Raw genomic sequence first — 20,920 nt, 5'->3', positions numbered from 1 at the left:
ATAATTTCGTGGAAATCTGAATTTTTACATTTTTTTTTGTAAACTCCTTGCGAAGAGTGACTTTTTTCTATATGCATTTATTATTTCTATAATTCCAATTACAGAGTATGCAATACAACAGAATATATTTTGAGTTTCAATTTCATAAATGCCTACGAGCAGATAAAAATGTTAATATCATTATTACAGTTATGACCATTTATCGTTTGTCGGGCTATATACGTAATTTACACCCCTTATATCTCTTCCTTTAATCTAAATACAATACGGTATACAATTTTTGCAATTGTCGCTTAAATTCCACGGAAAATACCACAAACGACATTAATTCCAAATCGCGTTTTATACATTCAAAATCCGACGGCTCGGCATAAAATCTCGCCAGACGAAAATAAATCGCGCCAAGGAAGTGACAAGCGCGATGACAATATATTTTATGTTGCGGTTGCCAATAGATCGAGTTTCAAGGACTCCGCTTTATTTTTCCTTTTCGCAATCAATTTCATCGAAACGAGTAACAAAGACAATGAACCGTAATATCGGAAGGGGCATTTTTTTAAGTAATATCCGCGTGTTGCGTAAACACCGGCGTTGAATGCGAAAATCGTGGGGGCAAATCCTATAACGATCCTAGAAATGCGAAAATGTAAATTGATCCCGCGTCTCGTATCAATTTTCCGTGTTGTTTCGAGACGAAGGGAGCTTTAAACAGATTAAACGGTTTAATGGGGTGTTAAAAAGCGTCCGAGTTAATGGGGTGTTGTCGACACCGTTGGTAGTGGTGCAAGGGGATTGTATTTCCAACCGCTAATTCATGTCTAGCCTTTTGTCTAACATATGTCGTTTTCTTTGTGTACGGTGTACAAGATGTTCATAAAATAAACGCGCGTCAACGCTCAGCTGGAGTTTGAAGCGGAATACGCATTACAAGCAATATAAATTTGTTATAATAATAATAATATTAATCATCATCTTGATTTCAAAGCCTAATTAATAATAATTAATTAATTGAAATAGTGTCATTTAAAGTGTAGTGTTCTATATGATTCTATTTCTACGAGTAAATTAAAAATTGTTCTCTTTAACATTTTAAAATCTCGAATTGTTCCTATGTTGTTCGGCAAACTGTTATAAAACACATTGATATGACCAACCCTTCCCACTCATAGTCTGTGGATGGGATATGTGTAATTCATGGTTCTTGTATTATAAACTTCCTTCCTTTCACAAAGGTTTCCCTTTTTAAAGGCGGATAGTATACTCCCTTGTATGAAGATATGAAGATGAAGGTTAAAATGTCGTTTTCTTTAAATTTTCCCTTACACACTCTCGAAAATTTAGCTGCCAATATACTTTGCAGGGCTTTCTTTGGGCAAATACGTATTTACAATTTCCATACATACCAGGATTGCTTTCGAAATCTTATACATTGCTTTTCTATTGTGCTCCTGCGGACCACTATGGAACTTTGGCAATATCGATGTCATTTATTCTGCATGCATCCCGTATAAACTGTCTGTCACGTGTAACCGAACATCAAGGTAATATAAAACTGTTTAAACCAAATCATCACATAATTTATAGTCTTTCATTTACCCCTAATAATTTATCAATGAAAACAGAAATTTTCAGGGGCTTTTAGATTTTTTGCCCATACGCGAAACACTCTGCACATGTAAATGGTTTTTAAGAAAATACTGGTTTTTTGAAACCATGCAATACGTTATAACGTCATCGCGTCTAGATTGAGCACGAGATATAGCGAGTTTCTCATGGACTTTTCCCGATATCTCGAGAAGCGTGTGTGATAGACGAAAACCGTAAATATAAAAATTAGATCAAGAAAATGAAATATACTTATCTTGGAGGAAGCGTCGGGTAAAGTACCAAGGAACAAATTATGCAAAATTCTTCTTGAAAGATAAATAAAAAACAAAATTATCAAGATGTTGAAAAGTATACAAAGAAAACATCAACTACGTAATACTCCAAAATAAAATTTAACAGCCGTTCACCAGCAAAGCAGGATCAAGAGCTCTTTACAGCATATAGTGATGAAATAATAAAGAAGTGCAGAATAACCGTAAGGAAATATAATGTGGGCTGTAGATACATGATTTAGTAGTAATATAAATAATAACTAACTAATATAATTTAATATACTTTCAGTTACTTTTAATTATATTAAATTATATTAGTTAGTTATTATTTATATTACTACTAAATCATGTATCTACAGCCCACATTATATTTCCTTACGGTTGTTCTGCACTTCTTTATTATTTCATCAATGTATGCTGTAAAGAGTCTTAAACCTGCGTTGCTGGTGAATGGTTCTTAAATTTTATTTTGGAGTATTACATAGTTAATGTTTTCTTTGTATACTTTTCAACATCCTGATAATTTTGTTTTTTATTTATCTTTCAAGAAGAATTTTGTATAATTTATTTCTTGGTACTTTATCCGACGCTTCCTCCAAGATAAGTATATTTCATTTTCTTGATCTAATTTTTATATTTACGGTTTTCGTCTATCACACACGCTTCTCGAGATATCGGGAAAAGTCCATGAGAAACTCGCTATATCTCGTGCTCAATCTAGACGCGATGACGTTACAAAAAACCAGTGTAAGGACAGTAACGGGCTACTGGTAACTTCTTGCACAAAATAACTACAGGATCGCCCAATATTGACTAATGCAGAGGGAGCAATAAAAGATATAAATGCTCATTGAATAGTGGCTTTTTATGTTAAGCCAAGCTTTCGCCCAAGTATTCAGGCTTCCTCAGGACTCTAAAATATAAATGGGAAAAACACTCTATCAAAAAACAAGAAAAAATACACTAGGCTAGTCAATACATACATCAATTTGCCGTCAATTAAACTTTAACGGCAGAGGGGCACAATACTCCTTGCACAACTAGAGCACCACGTGTTAGCCATTAGTAAAAGCTGCACAGTTAGAGAATAGTAAAACAAAGGAAACTTATGCCTAGACAACTAATAAGTAAAATAATCAGAAACGACGCCAACACAACCACTTTTATATTTTAGAACACACACACACACATATATATATATATATATATATATATATATATATATATATATATATATATATATATATATATATATATATATATATATATATATATATATATATATATATATATATATATATATATATATATATATATATATATATATATATATATATATATATATATATATATATATATATATATATATATATATATTCTCACGTATTGATTCACGGATGGAAAAATATGATGACACTATATTCCGGGATATCATCCGTTCGCTCGTTGAACTCCGACTGGAATCCTGCATCCGACTGGAATCCTGCAAATCCTGCATCCGACTGGAATCCTGCAGACGTTTCGCCAAAATCTCACTTGGCATCTTCAATGCTCGCGCTCCGAAAAGAGTGTTCGAAGTGTTTTCGGAGCGCGAGCATTGAAGATGCCAAGTGAGATTTTGGCGAAACGTCTGCAGGATTCCAGTCGGATGCAGGATTTGCAGGATTCCAGTCGGATGCAGGATTCCAGTCGGAGTTCAACGAGCGAACGGATGATATCCCGGAATATAGTGTCATCATATATATATATATATATATATATATATATATATATATATATATATATATATATATATATATATATATATATATATATATATATATATATATATATATATATATATATATATATATATATATATATATATAATTTATTGGAAAAAAATCGATAGTTGATATTTTCATACTCTTAATGAATAGACTTCTGTGTGACAGTTTTTGCCTGCCGTTCTTGATCCAAGTGTTTCCAAGGAACCGTCGCCATACTGATTTACTTAGCGACTCCCATATGCGCGGTAAAAATTTACACCGCTTAATTAATATTCTCCTCGAGAGTGGATTCTTTGTTTCTGTGGTCGGCTTTCCGATGGGGATGGCGCCGATGTCTGAAAATGCAAATGCGCGCCAAACGAATTGAAGAAACGATTAAGATGGCTAACTAACTTCGTGGAATTTAATTGTGTGCTTGACGGAGAAAAACAAGCGGGTAACGATGGCAAGCGCAATTAAGCACGGGAGTATGTTGTTGTGGGAATAATAGATAGAGCTATTTTTATTTATCACGTGACCATTAACTTGTGTTAATGTCATTATTGAGATGAATTTCGTTACCAATTTAGGCGGTACGCCTAAACCAATTATACGAAGGCTATACCTAGTTTTTTCATGAGAAAAGTAGTAAAATGTAAATTTGCAATGACAACCCACTAACCAAAACTTAATAGTTTTTCGTATTTCAGACCTATACAATAATTATACATGATTATAATTACGGAGATCAGCAGACAATTGACATATTAATTATAGATCAATTAAATGGTAAATGGGCCAAAGTTTAATGTGGAAATACTTTGGCGGGACACGTATCAAAGTAGTGTTCAAATGACACGAAATAATAGGATATTGTTATTATATATAGTTTATTAAAATAAGAAAGTGCAAGTGCAACATTATAATGAAATTGGAAATCGTGAAATTTGGCATTATTACAAAATACGGAGAAAAGTGAGACATTTGGGCTTGAATTTGGCATTAATTCCATTGATACAAAGAGGTAAAAACTTCTCCAAATTAACGTCAGTCAACCTCGTACGATGTGCGCATTTATGTCTAACGAAACAATCCGTCTTCTGAGCTACGGAAAATGGTCTTCTTTGAGGTATTTTTTGTAGAAATCTTATCTGCAAACTTACATGTTAGGAGTGAGTGTTCTTGAATCTCGATCAACTCCATTTGCAAGTGTTTTTTGAAATCGCTAAATCTCTTGTCCCGACAGTAACTTGAGTTCTTTAGCATATCCAATATAGCAATATTATTATATGCAGAGAACGCGCATTTTCAATTTGCCATAATAATTTATTATGTCGTTATATTTCATCCAAAAACGCCTTGAACTGACGATGATTAAGCCCGCGAGATCCAAGAAAGTTGATGGTGTTTACTACGACATTCTGTAGTCGATTTAAGCCAATTGAGATATTTCAACCAGTCTTCTCATCTAATGCTACGCAAAATGATTCAAAGCCAGATATACAGTCAGCCAGTCAATGTTGTTTTTATATGAATACCCATCATTTTTATACGTCTGGCAAAACAAAACAAAACACTGCAAATACTTCTTACTCAAACTATAAAACTATCTTTCACAACATTATCATGTTGTGATCCTTATTTATGAAATATTTGCTGCTGTTTTTCCAAATTTGCGGTAAGCTTCTCGACTTTGTCGATGAGTGCAACACAGGATGCTTCTTCTAATTTTTTGATAGCTGAAATGGAACCATTGCATAGCCAACAGATAGGCATTGTGCATAATGCAACAATTCTTCTATTGGACCTTCTATATCTAATTTTTGTTTCTTTTCGCTAGACATGATTTTCGTTTATTTTTCATTCGATAAAAAAAAATAAGCACTTACGATGCACACAAAGTTACAAAACAAATTGATGGCACTAGCAATTCGGTAGGATATCATTTGTCGAAGTGATAACCCCGATACCTTGAACAGAGGTGAACTAAAGCTCGTTATTAAGCACTCGCTCCGCTCGTGCCAAATAAACTGGTGCGTCAAATGTTGTTTACCACACTTGTTGCATAACATACTATTTTAATGGGTTTTTCAAAATTTCTCACGGGCCGGATCAAATCTTACAGTGGACCATATCCAGGCCACATGTGAAGTAAATAATATGAATATTTAAACTTGAGAGAGATCTCTCATTCTCCGTGGAGGTCTCATGTAGTCTAAGTATAAAATTTTCTTAAAGCATTTTCCAGCTGATCATGTTTGTTTGGAGCAACATTATGAGTCTTGTGCGCCTTTCTAGGTAGTCCCAAACATGTATTCCATCGTGGTTCTAGCAGCGTGTGAGTGGGAGTAATCTTGCATAAGGACGAAATTATAGCCAATAATTTGAACAACATTGAACATTTTCCTCAAGAACTTCTCCTATACAGTGTGTCCAAGATAAGGATCATCCACGGAGATGGCTAAATAAGAAAAAAAAAGTTTCAAAATTTGAAGGTTAATAAAGTGCTGTTGAGATAGCTAAAATATCCCCATTACTTCCGAAACCAACTGAAATATGCCGATTTCGTTTATAGTTTTTTATTTATTATTTCAATTATTGTTATTTTTGACACTATTTCAGTTCTACAATATAGAGTAAGAGACGTTTTGTTTCTTTCAAATCATCATCAGCTTTATTTTTTCATGCGGTCAGCGGAAAAAATACACCACGCATTAAATAGCATTTTTTATTACGTATACAGCGATGTATGACACAATACAATATTTCTGACTGCTCTTATGTTACACTGAACAAATCACCCCCCTGCATGTTTGTAAACCGGAATACGTTTATCAGATCCTTAACCTTAATGTGCCCTGGTTAACAGAGCAGCAGTAACAGGCTTTCTGGCTCTTATTCCAAATTGCTTTGATCTGTTTCTAACCGAACTGACTGACTCTGGAGAGAACAGTTTGCGGGCGCGGGGCTGCAAAATGACATATACGCAAATTCAGCAAATCATCTAGAGGGTTGGTGCACTTGGGACGTCCAGGAACTGGTCTTGCATTGTAACTTCCAACCGTTTAGAGACGATAGACTAGTTGATTCTTATAATATCAGCAGCCCAGCTACAATTAAGTCAGATTTTTTGCCTATAAACGACACAGCCTGTACATAATCCAACAAATGCCATAGTAAAAGATATATCTCTCACGTTGCCTGGAATATGAATTTTTACAATAGAGAAAACAATTGTTTTCTGAAAGCATGCAGAACGTCGTAAGAGTAAATGACGTCATCGGCTCCAGATTGAGCGCGAGATTAGATTTATTCAAATATCTCGAGCAGCGTCCGTGAAAACGTGAAAACCTTAAATTCTGTCGCAGCTCTCGAAGCTGCCTACAGTACTGTATAAACCAAACAATAATTCGAATTTACGGATAATAATTCGGGAACACCCTGTACTGTAGGTGAAAACATTAAATACCAAAGTTTTAGATCTATGGAGCCCATATATTGGTGCCCATATATTGTTATTTAAAAAAAGTTTATAGCACTGGATCTCGAGGATCCTCCTGTCCAATAATTTTTTCGATAACTGAACCGGTTTTTGAGAAATAATGTTTTTCTTGGATCCATGCAAAAGCGAGTTTTATTATTTTTTTAATACTTCTCTACCCCCCAGCACTCGAGTTTCAATAGTTTCCGTTAGGGCATTAGACTCTAACTTGTGCCAAGTTCAAATTTGATAGCTTTAAACTTCGGACACTCACCGTATTTCATAGCGATGCAAGAGAAATAAACGAAAATCGGTGGACGCCACTGTCTAATAGCTGTCTAAATAATTTCAAGCCGTTAGCTTAAACAGTTTGGAAGTAATATTCGGGTTTTTATGATGCGTGAACAGAGATCAGAGAACATAGAACAGGGAACAAATAATGGACAGACAAAAAATCGAAAACTTTTTTTTGTGAATGATGTTTTAAACGTAAAACTAAAAACATTATTTGGACTCGCCGTGGACATTGAAGCAACCAAATTTCAACAGCAGAAACTGCACAGCAATCTCAGATAATTGACCCATTGTCCATATTAAGGTTTTTTTAAAAATTGAGTGTGGTTTTCTTATAGTTCCAAACGAAAGATCGCTTAGATTATCCGTTTCTGCCATTACTTCCAATGGCAAGAAGCTACGCGCGGTAATATTTCGCTACATTTCGAAAAGGTGCGCAGGCACCAGCAACACAAAGGCAGGTATCTCTTATATTATCGGCTCGGAAGCGGCATAAAGGCTTAATTAATAGACCTTTATTGTTAATAAATTTATTGGGCATGTTACTTCGACGTATCTGACGGGACATAAATCAGAACGTAATGAAGAAAATAATTAAAAACTGAAACGTCTACTTGGGAGATCACGAATACCGTTTGGTTGCGGAGATTTTCGATGTCGATTGCAGCGCGTTCGCGGCCGCAATTTATTTAACGTTTCTATTTAGTTAGAGGTTTCTAACCAATTACCGATCCGCAAAAAACCGATAAGCATCCGCGAAAAATGTCGTTTGCGAGATTTGCCCAGGTTAACCATTCTACCGGTTATGATATTAATGGCAGACAAGTCGGGTTGCTTTAAATTATACTGTATGATTAGAGCCGGGGTTATTGACATTTCGTGGGCAAATACTGGTTGCCTCCACGTAAGTATATAAATCGAAATTTTAGGTATTTACACGCGTCTATTTTAGGAAAACAACTGCGACGATAAACTATGAATGGCAGGCTGACTGTTGAACTCATATTTTTCAAAACAAAAATAATGGCTATGTAAACGGAAAAAAACTAAAACGAATAATCAAAAGGTTGTAAATCTTTTATTTTCAACGATAGATAATCCAACTCCGCCTGCGCTGTCTGTTGGGTGAACTGAGTAACTCAACAGCGGTGTTGCCGCTCCCAGGCCCCAAAATAATACCGAATATCCTTTTACGTATACTGACATCATATGCAGAAAATATAATAGGAGAATATCAATGTGGTTTTAGACCCAATAAATCAACCACAGATCAAATTTTCTCCATACGGATGATGCTAGAAAAATGCTAGGAATTTAAGAAAGGAATTCATCAGCTATTTATAGACTTTAGACAGGCATATGACAGGGTGAAGAGGACCGCTTTGTGGGAAGCCATGTCAGAACTCTCTCTGTATAGAATCTCTGTATGGACTGTATCTTGCTCTCGTACCGTCAACCGCACTTTCCCTTGTGGTGGTCAGTTCGGTACTGGCGCGCTGGGCGGCATCCCTTCGACTGCACAAACGGTCTGGCACGCACTTGGACCGTGATTGATGCATGATAGTCACGTGACTCTGGCGTCAGAACACACATAACGGGGTTTCACATATAGCAACGAAAAACTAATAGGTTCTTAACACTCTCCATTCCAGCAAAACTCATAGTACTGATAAAGATGTGCGTTAGCAGCTCAAAAAGTGCAGTCCGTATAGGAACATTATCAGACTATTTCCACATAAACAACGGCTTACGACAGAGAGATGCACTATGCTGTTCAATATCGCCCTAGAAAAAGTCATTAGAGATGCAGAAGTGAACCTAGAAATTTTTTCACCAAATGGACCACACTTGTTTCTGGCATACGCTGATGATATCGATATCATAGAAAGATCGGTCTGTGGAGTGAAAGAAATGTTTGTAAAAATAGAAAAGAACGCCGGCAAAATGGGCCTTAGAATAAATGAAGAAAAAACAAAATATGATATATGTGTGTCAGCAGACAGGTAAACAGAGACCGTGTAGGACAAAATGTCACAATGGGAGAATACAATTTCGAAAGAGTGACTAGTTTCAAGTATTTAGAAGTGACGATAACAGAGGACAACAGCATAACAGAAGCACTAAAAAGTCGAATCTAGAGCGTAAACCGATGTCTCTTTGCTCTTTCTGCGAAAGTCCAAAATTTAAATCTATAAAACCATACTAAGACCGATACTAATGTATGGGTGCGAAAGTTGGATAATGACGAAGCAAAATGAGAGAAAACTGAGGTGTTTTGAAAGAAAAATCCTAAGAATAATCTTGTAATCTCCTGTAAAAGATACTGAAATGGGAAACTACAGACGAAGAAACAACAATGAACTGAGAGACATATATCAGGAAACGGACATTGTCCAGGAGACTAAATCCAGACGACTAAGATGGCCACATAGAACGTAGTGCAGAAAATAGAATTACAAAGCTAGTTTGGAGTGACAATCCATCTGGGAGAAGACCTCTAGGCGGACCTCGTTTAAGATGGCGAGATAATGTAATATCAGATCTCAAGACAATGGGATACACGTACCAACCCCAAATGACAGAAGACCGCCAGGAATGGAGGCGAATTGTAAACGCAGCCAAGACCCACCCAGGGTTGTAGTGCTACTTATGATGATGATGATGATGATAGATAATCCACTAAATTAGACGACACAATTAGCTGAGGATAATAATTCTGGTCAGTCATCAGTGAGAAGAATTTTGGCAAGCCGTACAAGTTACAAATTGTGGCTAGCATACGCATACGGCATTGACTTCATTTAAGCAACAGACCAAGTAGGATTAAAGATCAACGAGAAGGAGATAGAATAAGGCAAAACTTAACAATCGATACTTTCAACTTAAAAAAAAGTGCAAATACTTTGGAGTCACAATCACTGCGAATAACGATGTCACTGACGAAATAAAAGGCAAAATGTAATCGGCCACCCAAGCAGCACTAACGCGCTGAATATACTTTACATACTTACCTTACCTTACCTTACTATCATATAACACTTTTATTTTAAAAATAACTGATGCCCTTAATATGGTCTTATAATCTTAACCGTGGCGGCTGTTTGGCTAATATTGTTTTCCATGATTAATATCCACCTTCCTCTTTAAATTGAAATAAACATTTGATCATTTATCAGAAAATGCCACTTTTCTTTGAATATCAAAATAACACGTCATATTCAGGTTATATTGGAAAGCTTTCTGTTACGTTGCATACCAGCTTTTAAAACATTTTTCGTAGTATTATATTTTTAGAAAAAAATACTTTTTCGCAGGTAACATACAAAACTAAAATTTTTTTATCAAATACGCGGTGTTGCGGACAATGTTACTTCTCTAAATTCTTTTAAATCAAACATTCTGTATGTTTTTACATTTTCGTCTTTTAAAAATCCAACGATATATGCGATGCACCGCTTTGAATATATTTACGATTTTTATCAACTTCGAAGTTGTATTAACTCAATTAACCTTGATTCTGAAAGCGTCTGCAATAATTTTTATGAAATTGCTGTATCGATAATCATTTATTTAAAGTACTATAAAAATTATAGACTATTTCATTTTTAAAACAGTAACATTTGACAAACCTTTTAAAAAATTGCAAGTGGTGTATACTACCTCCAAATGGTGATTTATGGCATTTAATACATAATTGGTCGCATTTAATTGGTTAAATGGATTCCGAATTTGTTGTTGGGATGCAACAGCACTTCTATGAGCGTATTTTTAAAAAGCCCCACAAGTCCACTGGACTCAACCTCGGGTTCTTTTCCGGTCAGATGCTGTTATTTGGTCCAATCCATTGTCCAATATATTTCCATTTAGAAATTCAATGATAAGGAGCGCCATCTTGTTGCCAACTTAAAGTTGGATGTACTATTTCAATAATAGTATTCCGAATAAGAGGTTCAATAATATTTCTTCATAAATATAAAAATCATATCCACATAAATTCATTTATTTCTAATGAAGAGTTTTTATAATTTTAACAGTATTTAAAATTAAAAGCAATTTTATAAAAATATTAGAAACGCTTTAGAAATTAAGCTGGTAAGCTAAGAAATTGAATTAATCGTGTTAATATTCTCTGGGAATTAATTGATAAATATCGTCAGTAAATTCGAAACGGTGCATCACAGGCTAATGTTCAATGGCGTATTCCATAAAAAACAGTAAGTTTATTTGACCACCCCGTATGCTAATGAGTGACAATTGAAATAATATAAAAAAATAAAGATCATTTTACTAGGAACGACTTTTGTATTCAAAATTAATAACACTCATAGATTTCGAGATAAAGTATAGGTCCCTCTTAAACCCGCCATCCTAGACAATGACTCCACGATGAAGGACTAGAAAAAATGGTTTTGAAGGAGACCCAAGAGGCCACTTGGACGTCCCAGCATGTGTTGAAGGAACGAATCACCATTGGGGAATTGAGGAAGGTCTGTGAAAAACATTATACCGTTTTAAGGACGCATATTATCCCCAATTAGGCCTGTCATATCCGAGCATCAGAAATGGAGAATGATATATGTATTCAAAAAAATGGAGCACCTTCCTAGCTATTATATTCAAAATGTAAGAGTGCTGGATCGAACGAAGATGTACTATGGCCGCCTCGATTTAAATTACTTGATTCTTTTTCTTTGAGGTCGCCTCGCAATTATCAAAATAATGCCTTTTTTTCTTTGTTTTTAAACGGTTGAATTTGGGTATAGGGTATGTCACATTAAAAATACCCAGAATTTTAAGAGCAATTCAAAAATGGAATTAAAACATACCCTTCCTATTGAAAATAAGGAAATTTGGGAGCTTGGGAAAAAACATAAAAATTGCCTATGTCACTATTCGATCCAGTCTAATTAGAAATCCCTGTATAGTAAATTTCATAAATTTAACTCCAATAATTCCTGAAGCAAAAGTTGCTTTTTTATCATAAGGAATACCTACCATGTAAGGATACTACAATACATTAGCCTATAGTTATGAAGGAGTATTTTCACAGACCAATCATTTCTGTCATGTAGAACTCCTAATTTTCCTATGTGACATATAATATATACCATTTAGATTACAAAGTGTTATACTTGAGCATTAAAATCAATTTGTTACAAATAATAGCTACCATAAATTTAAATCACTGTACGCGTGTGTTCGCTATAAATCTAGTTGACAGCCTATGAACATTTATCTATTTAGACCTATTCCACTTTCGACCTAACCCACATCAAAAACAGATAAGTGTGTCTCATTGCGTCAATTCCTTTTATAACCTTCGGATTGGTCTTAGGTCCACTTTTGTGATCTACTACGGAACCGCACTCAGATTACGCTTAAATACGAAAATTATGATTTTGAAATTTTATTTTTGCAGTAAGTGTGAAGGGAATTTTCCATCCCTTTTAACTGCAACTTGAACTGTAAAACTTAGTGGTCATAGTCGTATTCCATAACCGTACCTACCTGTCAAGGGTCCCGAGAGTGTCAGGTAGACCTACCTGGCCCTACAGTGTTAAATTAGATTCATAGTTACTTTTAGGCATTTGCTGGAAAAATCGCATTAGAAGCACAAATGGATTTGTAGTTGTTGGCTTACTAGCATTTCGATCGGGAAACTATCATGAAGATATGAATGTTGATATTTATGAACAGGACTTTCAGCAAATGCTAGACCTTATTCGATAGGGGTCTGTTACAGTAGCTACCAATCAAAAAAATAACGTTGAACCCCCCGAGCAAGGGAAGAGAAAAAAATAAATTAAATATAACAACTCTTTGATCAATCAATCAATACATGCAAGAAGTTTAATGTTTCTAAAACTAGATATTGACGGAAAACTACTAAATGCTAATTTCAGTAATCTAGTTCCATAAATACATGCTCCATCAAATTGTTGATAAGTTGATCGTTGTTAGCAACACGTTTACCAATATCATTTTATTAGTTTCATCTTGGTAAGTTATTTTTATAATAGTTTGTTTACATTCTAGAGCGTCTTTTTTGTTCTGTATTCACCATAAATCTGGCCAATAGGAACACTCGTCTGAAGCTATATTTTCTTTTTCAAAAAATTTTCGGTGTTTTTCATACGAGACAGTTTTTACATTGGATTTAAAAACATCATAAAGCTTACATATTCAAACGTTAGATCTTATTCCTCCTGGTTCTATTATAGTCTAAGTCTTCTTAGAAAAAAAAAAATTCCATGGCTTAAGATGAATAACAAGCAATTTCAGAAATACATGTTGAAAAAGGAGCTCCATAGGTTGTAAATTTGAATAAATTTCTTTGTAAGAAATTTGTTATCGACGAAATATAACAGTATATTTCGCCTTCCGCTATGCCACTGTGAATTGAAATCAATAGAATTTGCAGCAAGTTGTAACACCCCTTTTAGAATGAGAGCGATGGAACTCTCTTCAAGACTGTGATTGAAATAGAAGATGAGATAAGATAATCATTACATGGAAAATCTCAATGATTCGCCAAGAACTCTGCCCATTTTGTTGAAATAATGAAGACAACACTCTTAAATCAGGGAGATTATTTAGTCAGTTTCGACGTAGAAACTCTATAACCAACGTACCAGCGATTATTAGAACCTTGGTTCAACAAGATTCAACATTCTCAGAAAGAGCCACACTACCATTCGAAGGCATAGTGGGACTATTGGAATAGTGCCTACGAAATTGGTATTTTCAATTGTAAGACCATTTCTACGCACAAGACGATGGCTTGCCGACGGAATCACCACTTTCTTCGGTAGTAGCAAATATTTACATGGAATGGTTCGAGAAAGAACCAGTCAAATTGACATTTAACAAACCTAAACGTTGGTTATGATGTATCGATGTCTTGGTCGCGAAATCGAATTCAACTCAGATAAATACCTCCGTATACAAAAACCCCAAATATATAGGCCAATCAATACCAATATCTAAATGCATCCTCCAACCATCCTCCAGCTACAAAAGAGCAAATACTATCTGCAGCAACCAAGCTCAACTTAGCGACGAAGTTGAACGAATTAACAGAGATCTAATGCAGAAAAATTATTCAAAGGGACTGATTGAAGATGTCATTATTAAGTGTCAATAACAAGCAGCACATAAATCAGAGTCCAGCCAATACCAACTAATGACAATTCATTATGTTAAAGGAGTTTCCGAAAAGATGAGGAGAATTCCAAAAAAATACAGCGTCACAGCCGTCTTCCGTTGTGTGCCCTAAGAGTGTGGCGAAAAACAATGATCACTGTGTAAAAGTAGCATAACACAAGAAACACAATGTTGAAAAACAAATAGATATGGTCTCGCACATCACACTTGAACAAAACACAGCATGGAAGGGACAGACGTCAGAATTCTACAAAAGGAGACTCACTGAAAGAAGAGGAAGTTAATAGAAACTGCATTCATCCAATGCAATAACATATTTAGTCATCCAAGGGAAGAAATCCCAGCGCATGAGGGCTAGTGCTTTCTAACCGAATTGTCGTGTTAAAACGTTTTTACAATATTGACCAAAATGCTAAAAGATGCTGACTAGTAATGATGACCAAAATTTCAAATTGAAGTTGTAATGTTCATTCAATGTAATTTCATATTATTCTTATTTCTACCTAAGTTTTTAATAATAACTTGCTCTCTATAATTATATGTTATTGTTTTAATTAATTAACTCCCTGTAGTAACTTCGCTATCATATTACTTTCATTTATCAAACTCGCCTTTCTATTGTATATAAGTATGATCGTAAGGAAAATCATGATATAAACAAAAAATTGGCATTCGCACCATAAATAAACAGAACTGCGAAATAACTTATTTTATTGAAACCCTGGACAGTAGCTACTGACCTCACTAACTAGCTTTAATTGCCTGTCACGAATACTCGACACCTACACATAAATTACGAATATTAAGTCGGAAAACTTAATCACCACAACAATTCCATCAACTCGGCCTGTAATTTTAATTTCGATAATAGTCTATTACACTCGCGAAGTGATTAATAACACGCTCTATTAGTTTATTGAAACTCAAATTGTTTAACATAAGCAATCGTCGACGCAAATTCAACCGCGACTAATCAATCGCAATCAGTCTAATTTAATCAACGCGTTCGTTCCGTACATCGAATTAAATCAACATCTATTTATTTATCTCGAAATACGTCGAAAATGATGATGATGGATAGTTCGAAGTAATGTGGGATGGGTCAATGGAGTTCAAGCGAAGAGACGTCTACAAACTATCAGTTTGAAGGCAAATAAAAAATCCTAAAATGTGAATAAAGTGTATTTTGAAAACCATGCAATTATGTCATCTGTATAAGCAACCACCAATGCTAGTTGATTGGTAGTACACTAACATTTTTGAACCCTTTCGTTGTGTGTTTTGTAATAGCTGATAGCTTTTTAATAACTTTTAATCGTAACCATGGGCTTCGCATCCAGATAAAACAAATTTTTATCTTATCCTTGCTAGTATTGTAACATTTTTAGTGTGACTTTATGCAATAGTTTTATAATTAGATAAAGAGACCTCGACCATGTCCCTGCCAGGCTTTATTATGGAAGATTTATTTTTTTTTATATAGCGCACGTGTTTGGATTAGATTAGAGTTTATTTTATTTATTGTTTACACACGTCCTATACAGAATAACAAATGATTGTAAAGAACAAGATATTCATTACATCACATCACATAGAGAGTCTAGGTGAGCTGCACGCAAAAGTTGCGATGCTCTAGTTCGATAGGGTTATGACCGTCTGAGTTGTTTTTGTGTGTTTCAATGAGTGACTGAAAATTTTCATGGAAAGAAATAATGGCCTGCAGTTTTTACAAGACAAAGATCTGATTAATACCCTGGGAATTTCCCCGCAGTTTGAGTCCATAAATATAATAATATGTAATTTATGTAATATGTGGGTAAAAAAGTGCTTTTAAGTGCATCAAAGCTAAGAAATGATTTAAACCGTCTCTCCACTTCAGCGAGTCATTCATGCGAATACCAAACAGCTTAACTGATTTACCTTTCCGCAGTTTAGGATTGCTTGAAATTACTATTCTGTGAGTCTTCTCTTTGTTAAGACACAATTTGTGTAATATTTTAGGACATTAATGTTGTTATGAACATTAGTTGAAGTATTATCGTCTGCGTATAAAACACAGTAATCACGAAGCAAAACGTAATAAAGGTCATTTACATATATTGCGAATAAAATGGGAACCAGTATGGATCCATGAGGATGATGCATTTGGTTCAATATCAGAATTTCCCTAAGTTGTTTGTGACATACTGGTTTCGATCTGGCAGATATAATTAAAAAAGTTTTAGTACCTGTCTCCTATAGCTCAAAAAACATTCTAGTCTGTTTAGTAGAATTTTATGATTAACGCAGAAGGCTTTGCTGAGTTCTCAAGTCCCAGAAAAACGCGGTCGACGAGTAAAGTTATAACATCTAGACTAGGGCCAAAATCAAACTGTTTAGGGTTAAAGAGATTATTAAATTCGATGTAATTAAGAATACAAGGCTTCAGAACTAATTTAAAGAATTTTCTAACAATGACAATTATCGAGATAGTGCGGCTGACCTTCATAGCGTCAGGTTTATTTCATAAATGCACGATTTGAAAAGATGGACTAAACGTAAAACCACCTGCACAGCCCCTGGCTTTATTATTTTAGAATTTAGATGATAGAAACTTGTTTGGTTTTTGATTCAACCTTATTTTTTTAATGTAAAATTATTTATTTCGGTTTTAAAGAAGTTTACTAGGGAGGTAGAGAGGAACACTATATCAGAATTTGATTCTAGACAAGGAATCACCCAATTTGTTCAAATCATCACGTGTCATTTGTGATACGTATACAGATTATTTTGCTGTTCTTTAAAAGTAGTGTAGTGGTCAGACAGACAAGGATCCACAACATTAGTTCAATACGACTGATATTTGTTATTATATATCAATAGAGCTTTTACTATACTCTGGTAAAATCGCTAACAGTTGAGGAGATATCAATAGAAGATATAAAATTTTGTAAGCTTTTCAAATGGAATGAATTATGAAGAAAATCACCTGTTAGTATTATACTTATGTATTTGATTTGAATATTAGAAAGTAAAAACTCGAAAATACCCAAAAATATGTGAAAATCAGCTGGGAGTTGGGAGTGATAATGTGCTCTGCATTTTAATGCGAGAGAATTATAAATTATTATTGAAAAATCTAGTAGTCTTGGCCGTATTCAATTGGTGTAGTATTGTAAAAGGTCCCCAAAGTGGCAGCATGTAGTTGACCTATCTTTACCTATGTGTTTAAAATTTGAGTTATAGTTACTTTCCAGTAGTTGTTGGCAAAGTTCGTTCTTAGAAACAGCTAGTGTTTCTAAATTTATTTCTAAAAAGGGATTGGTAACACTGCTCTTTCTAAAAATGAGAAAATTGTTATTCTCAATGTGTTCAGAGCTCTTCGTGACCAAAACTGAACATTCTGAGTTGCGAAAAAAGGAATTTGTTCGAATATACTGGAGTTAGACAATCAGTAAATTACCATTAGATCACCAAGAAGATCACCAGGAGTAAAAAAAAATATATTAAATGAGGATAAAAAGATTGCCATCAGAAGAATAACACTCGCCTTACTTTAAAAAAAGCCTACCTAAAATTATGTCTGTAATGAAAAAGGATGATTTCGTTCCAGCAATGCTTAACTCTAGCGATTATTTAATTTACCTTTTAAATCCCTCTTCTATGCTAGTTCATCCGTCTTTTCTTTCCACTATTCTTTCAAAAGAATGTAGTGACACCATTCATATTTGATTCAGCAATTGATTCCTAGCTTGCCTATCTTGTGCAATCCTTTCGGCATCAAGCAGTCTTATATTTATTAAGGACTTTGTTTGGTCTACCCTTCTAGTTGGAGATCTGCCTCTTGGGAGTTTGATTTCTACTTTCCGTTCTATGATTTGTCGTTCCATTGTTCCTGATCTAGCTATATGCCGCAGATACTGCATATACATGCAGTTTATTCGGCCTGGAAGTCACTGATGCGTTGGTTCGATGTTCTGACCCCGACACTCGAAAGAGTCGTCTATAAACCTACATTTCGAAAGCCTTTATTCGCTTTTTATCTGTTTTAAAGTCCATATTTCCGCTGCAAACGTTGCAATGGGGAAGAATAGAGCATCAAATAGACGGAGTTTAGTTGTTTTGGTATTTCCATATTTTGTTTAGATTTGTAGTCGCTGATTTTGCCGTGGCCAGGCGACGGCGTATTTCGGTTTCACATTTCCCAGTGTTAGTAATTAAGAAACCAAGGTAGTTAAAATTGTTATCACTTCGTAACCCGCCATTTTTGATGAAGAATTGTCGCCTTGTCTGTCAACAATCATTATTTTTGTTTTCGATTATTTATAGTTTATACATGTGCTTATATGTGATTAACCAATGGGTTCATCATTTTTTGATTTTTTTTTTTAAATATATTAAAAGATAATCAGTTATTTACTGCCTCGTGTGCTTCTTCCTTCACACCAACCTGACAAATAATAACAATAGATCTTCTCCCTTCAATCGTGTTTACTGTGTAAATTGATGTTATTCTGTATTGCACAGCAATAAGTTTAGTTAGGGCACCCATCGGCTTGGCGATCTTCTTCTAGCCCATTAGTTTCTACCGATATGTTTTCAAAGTTAGTGTGCATAGGTTGAAATAAAAAACACTCGGTTGTACAAAACACTTAAAACATTAGTGACTTCTTGACTACACCACACCACACACCACACAAGTCCGAAGTTCAAAGGACGAGGTCCGGAGACATCTTTTAGGGTTGAGGTTGGGAGCACAAACACAAGCCGACTATGCAGGATTATTGCTGAGAGGTAAAAGACGAGTCAGCTTTAAGAAACAGGAGTTCTAGGACAAGCTGTCAGACAAGTCTACTGCGGGAATAGAATAAAAATTTTTCCAGCCAAAATGCAAAAACGAGAAATAAAAAATTGGATTAAGCGGAGATCCTATAGTTGCAACTGCTTCCCGCATCACATTCGCCATAAGTTTTTATCATTCCAATCGTTCTCTCTTAGGTCTCATGGTGTCATGGCTTCTTCTATGCTTTTTTTACATGTATGTGCTGCTCTTCCTCTTTCTTTTCTATTCGGTGGTTAATATCTTGAAGCTACGCATGATAACCCTTCTCGTCTCATGCGCATGACGGGGCCATACCATATTAGAAGTCTTTACTCAATTCGCTATACTATGGTGTCAGTTATTTGTGATCAATATTAAATTTTTACAGTTGTTATATGTTCCATTCCTGAAACTCGACTGATTGTAGTTTTCGTTTTTTCCTTTCGAGTATTAATAATAAAAATAAACAAAAAAATTAAAGTCGTTTTTTCGACAACGTACACTAAAAAAATACCAATCCTCTTTGGCCATTTTTTTTCCTTTTCCATTCTGTATGCAATGTCTTAGTCATTTATATGGTTTATTCAATTCAATTCCTTTAACTATTACCTCATTAATCATTACCTTCCATCTCTATTCCTATTCCTGAATATTACATATATAAATATTTTAAATATTGGCAGGATGCATCCTGATTTTAATCCCTTTGTAATATTAATTTTATCGGTCATCTGTGATCCTGTTTTTGTATTTTCATTTATTTTTTATATCCATTTATTTATTTATATTTTTTAGAATATTCCATTGAAAAATAAATTTTAGACAAACTCTGCTATATGCCTAAACATTAAATAGAAACTTGCTTCTTGTAACAAAAATGTGTGTATTTTTGTGTTATGTTACTTGCAAGTGTTTTTTCTCTCTTCTTTTTTCGAAAATAGCTTTGGCAATGTAAAAACGTATTTACAAACATCTATTGCGGGTACCCTTAGCAAATGAACTGGGTTTTACATATTTGCTTCACCATTTTGGATATTTTATTTGTTACTAGCGCATAATAGTAAGTGTTAATCTTACAACAGTTAATAAATTTTATTCATTTATTCATTTAACCAAAACTAAGGAAAGCATATAAAAAAACGTCTGGTACCCCGTATAAAATTACCTCGCATACGAAAATATTAAATATTATCAAACGGTTACACCTTGCCCCAAAAATAGAAAACGCAATTTCGTTAAGTTTGTAATTAGAAAAACGTGTCAAATGTTTACTACTCGCCGTTGTTTATTTGCCTAACGCAGAAACGGCTTGAATTCATTCAGGCCAAACGGGTAATAAAACTCTTATTTATGTTTGTGTTGTATACGTTTGAGAGTTTTTAATAAAGTAAACTTAATTTCCTGGCCTATTATATACTTTGGGAAACGTGCAGGAATTCTCTTCATTAGAGCGGCCGATTTTCAGCTATAATTGCGTAAATAAGTTTACTCACCGCACTTGCGAACGATTGGGAATTATATGGTTCCCCGATTTAAACAAATAATAGTTACA

The 20,920-nt window shown here is 34.6% G+C and overlaps 1 protein-coding gene across 2 annotated transcripts in view; it reads right to left on the bottom strand.

The window, feature by feature from the left end:
- LOC132698959 (integrin alpha-PS1-like) overlaps positions 1-20,920 on the bottom strand; it is a 298,569-nt gene that overhangs the window by 92,635 nt on the left and 185,014 nt on the right. The window lies entirely within an intron of this gene.

Source organism: Cylas formicarius, unplaced genomic scaffold, assembly GCF_029955315.1.
Source record: "Cylas formicarius isolate icCylForm1 unplaced genomic scaffold, icCylForm1.1 PGA_scaffold_3__17_contigs__length_32017465, whole genome shotgun sequence".
Taxonomy (NCBI): Eukaryota; Metazoa; Arthropoda; class Insecta; order Coleoptera; family Brentidae; genus Cylas; species Cylas formicarius.
This window is presented reverse-complemented; position numbering and strand designations above follow the sequence as displayed.